Source organism: Bison bison, unplaced genomic scaffold (assembly GCF_000754665.1).
Source record: "Bison bison bison isolate TAMUID 2011002044 unplaced genomic scaffold, Bison_UMD1.0 scf7180017864460, whole genome shotgun sequence".
Taxonomy (NCBI): Eukaryota; Metazoa; Chordata; class Mammalia; order Artiodactyla; family Bovidae; genus Bison; species Bison bison.
The window spans coordinates 4,650,348-4,654,727 of record NW_011495022.1 but is presented as its reverse complement, the minus strand read 5'-3'; positions in this window follow the sequence as shown (position 1 = coordinate 4,654,727).

Below are 4,380 nucleotides of genomic sequence, written 5' to 3'. Positions count from 1 at the left end.
CTCCTTTCGAAGAGTTGGATTGCTTTTCTGGGTGCCTGATGTCCTCTGCCGGCATTCAGAAGTTGTTTTGTGGAATTTACTCGACGTTTAAATGCTCTTTTGATGAATTTGTGGGGGAGAAAGTGTTCTCCCCGTCCTACTCCTCCGCCATCTTGGCTCCTCCCTAATGTATTTTGGACATTATTCTGTCTGCATGTATTCTTCTCTCATTACCACAGGAGTGAGTCTCTGCTATGGAAAAAGGGGCTGGTTCAAGGCAGGTTCTCAACAGTATAATTAAGGCTCCGGAGACCTATGCCATGTGAGGCCTGGATGTAGACAGGTCAGAGGGCTTGCCATATTAGCCACCTTTAAAAAAGTTCTACTCAGTGTGATAAAAGTACTTATTTTTCTAAGTGGTAAAAGTGGCTAAAAGTATAGAAAAAAAATCAAAATAACATCCCTTTGTTACGACAGCTTTATTACATTTAAGAAATCTCAGCCAGTTTTTTTTTTTGGTACATATTTTTACACAATGGGATTCACAATAAGGGGCTTCCCTGGTGGCTCAGAATGTAAATCTGCCTGCAGTGTGGGAGAACTGAGTTCGATCCCTGCGTGGGGAAGATCCCCTAGAGAAGGAAATGCAACCCACTTGAGTATTCTTGCCTGGAGAATCCCATGGACAGAGGAGCCTGGCAGGCTACAGTCCATAGAAGCTCACAGAGTTGGACAGGACTGAGGCGACTTCGCGAGCAAGCGAGTGAAGTTTATGGTTACAGTAATTTAGGACTGAGTTAGCTTATTACATTTACGTGAAAGTAATCACTACTTTCACGTAAATATAATAATGTCATGATAAATTATATAAATAATAAACATAAATTGTTGACAGTTTCCTCAGCTCTTCCTTTTAGTTAACACAATCATCTGAATTTCTCTCCCCTTCCCTCACCTCAGAGGCTGTAGTTAAGGCATCATTACATTTTATTATCCCCTTTGCAGAAATAAAAATTACCAAAGACCTTAAATGACTTTTCTAGTTTTAACACTAGCAGTGGCAGCCGCAGCATAGGACTCTTGGGTCTTACTGTAGGCTGTGGTACTCTGATTTTGGCTCCTGGCATCTTTTCTTCCATTTTGCCTTCTTGTAACAGGTCCCATTTCTCCCTGGCCTGATTGATCGTTGAACCCATTCACCCGGACAGAACATTTAATCCAGAGATGAGAAAGAAAGTGCAAGTGAAAGTCACTCAGTCGTGTCCGCCTTTCTGCGACCCCATGGACTATAGAGTCCATGAGATTCTCCAGGCCAGAATACTGGAGTGGGTAGCCTTTCCCTTTTCCAGGGGATCTTCTCAACCCAGGGATCAAGTCCAGGTCTTCCGCACTGCAGGCAAATTCTTTACCAGCTGAGCCACCAGGGAAGCCCAAGAATACTGGAGTGGGTAGCCTATCCCTTCTTCAGCAGACCTTCTCAACCCAGGAATCAAACCGGGGTCTCCAGCATTCCAAGCAGATTCTTCACTGACTGATCTATCAGAGAACATACAAACAATTATCATTCTTTCCTGGAATTAGCATATGGAAGTTGGAGCTGCCAAACCAGGAAGATGTCATGTTAGTGCTGCTGGCAGCTATTTTTCCTGCCATCTGTGAGGTGTGTCTTCAATTAAAAAAATTAAGCTGAACATAGATGAGAGGTGGTGAGACAGAAAGCTGAAACACTAAGTTCCTGGCTCCTATAGCTCTTCATTCAGTTATCGGAATTACCCTTGCGTCTTTTTTGCCACTATGAAGCAAAATATTTTATCTTTCTTATGTTAGGTTTAATTGTGTTTATATAACTCAGAATCAGAAAAGTCCTAACTCAGTTTCTGTAACCATAGGTAAGACATTTATCCACCATAAGAGTACTTTCAGTAGATACGATGAAAAGACTCAGCTCCCAATAATAACAAAAAGCTATGAAAGTGAGGTAGGGGCTTCCCAGGTGGCTCAGTGGTAAAGAATCTGCCTGCCGATGCAGGAAACGAGACAACAGTTCGATTCCTGGGTTGGGAAGATACTATGGAAGAGGAAATGGCAACCAACTCCAGTATTCTTGAATGTGAAGTCCCATGGACAGAGGAGCCTGGCGGGCTACGGTCTGTTGGGTCCAAAAGAGTCCAATGAGACTGAGCACGTGAAAGTGAAGAAACGTACATATTCTGCAGAATTTTTTGGAAATTAAACGTTTTAATTTCTTTTGATAATCAGTTAATGTTTGTAGAATCCAGGCCCGTTAGAGTTAATAATGGAGTTATTTCCCGAAGTGTAGTTTTATAGACTTGCAGTTCATGTGAGGGTGTGCTAACTTAAAATGTAAAAGGGTGGGATCAGAAAGTGAGAAAAAGTTAAGAATTTAATAGTACTGGATTGGTCATGATTTCTTAGGAAATAAAGTGGGGGAAAGAGGGATTGAGAACGATAAGAACCAACGGCTGTCACATTTCTGTACCCTTTAAAAAATGTCTTTGTAATATATCAGATTGCTTATAGTGGTCTACAGTTCCATTGTTTTTAAAGAATGAATTTGTTAACAGATGAATAGAAAAGCTCTGGGGCATAACAGGGGTACCTTAGTGGTTTTTTTTAACTGTATTAAAGTTGATTGATTAATCATAGTTAATTCTGTTGATGGGATTGGGGGGAACTAACTTGATAAAAAAGGCCTGAATTTATGAAATCATTGTAAATAGTATAATTTTGAAGAAATCTCAGCCCCCCATTTTTTCTTACAGGCATTTTTGATAAAAGAAAATGTTTATATTTAAAATATTAACATTCTGCTGCTGCTGCTAAGTTGCATCAGTCGTGTCTTACTCTGTGCGACCCCACAGACGGCAGCCCACCAGGCTCCCCCGTCCATGGGATTCTCCAGGCAAGAGTACTGGAGTGGGATGCCATTGCCTTCTCCTATTAACATTCTATTACATAAAAATGAGGATAAAGTGCTTTAGTACTTTAATCTTAATAAAGCATATATTCACTACGATTACCATGTATTTTTTATTTAACATGATAATATAAAATTCAGATTAGAGACATGAAAATTACATGACAGAACAGTTTTTCAAGAAAAGTGATTTTATTAGAGCAAACAATAAGGCTGTTAGTGTCATGCATTAATACTTTATTTTAAACAATTACGTGATTAAACTTTTAGTAACATATGAATTCCTTAGCACTTTTTTTAAACCTCATTCTTAAAAATTCCAGTGGCTTGTTTTCTTGTATTTTTCTTAATCATGGTGATCTTAAACAGATCTTCAGTTTTAAATCTGCCAGTGTTCTAATACAGATGCATAAGTATATTTTATCCAGTTGGCTATTTATTACAAAGACAACTTGTTTGTGGGCATTGTCAGGACATCTGCATTTTATTGGATTTAATTTTCAGTAATAAAGACCTCCCACATTATAGATTCTTTCCAGCCCAAATTAGCCTGTGTGGGAAGCAAAGAACCATCAGTCAGGGAGAAAAAGTGAATCCATATGGCACCAATGATTCAGTTTCTCTGGCTACAGTGAAGAAAGAGTTGAGTATAGACAGTTTCCCCCAGCAGATCTTTTTTTTTTCTCCCCAAAAGCTTGCTACAAGATTGGTGTCAGTCCCAACCCAAAGCCTTTTAGCTAGCCCAGCTAATCCATGTACCATGTATCTAGCCATAGACACCTAACTGAAATTTCAAGGGCGAATTCTCCTTCCTCTAATACTTCTGTTTCTCTTATATGCATGCCCAGTCCCTGGCTCTCACCATACTCTTTCATTTTGGGGCTCACTTATGCCTTGTGGATTCATTTTTGCCCGTCCAAATTCTTAGTGCTTTCTCAGGACTTTGGTTCAGGTTCCTAAACAAGGTCTATAATATGGAGAAATCTTTAAAAAAAAAATCATTGTGTCAAAAAGCAGTCAAAACATTCTATCTTCAGCTAAAGGTGACAAACTAAACCTGGTAATAGAACTTGAATAGATGATGGATATTCTTCACTTTTAAAAGTTATATATAATTCTCTGCTGTACAGAGAACAGACAGGAACCGAAAGATTTTCTTTCAATTGACACTTAAGTACCTGGAACAGTTCATTTCTCTTGGTCAGTGTCACTCATGGGATGAGGAGGAGGAAACTGGGAATAGCATACACTTTATTATCAGTGTTAATTCCCTCAGCACAAGAGAAAGAAAGAAAGAAAGAAAAAGATAGCGCTAAGTCGTGTCCAACTCTTATGATCCCACAAACTGTAGCCCGCCAGGCTCCTCTGCCCATGGGATTCTCCAGGCAAGAATGCTGGAGTGGGTTGCCATTTCCTTTTCCAAGGGATCTTCCCAACCCGGGAATTGAACCCAGGTCTTCTGC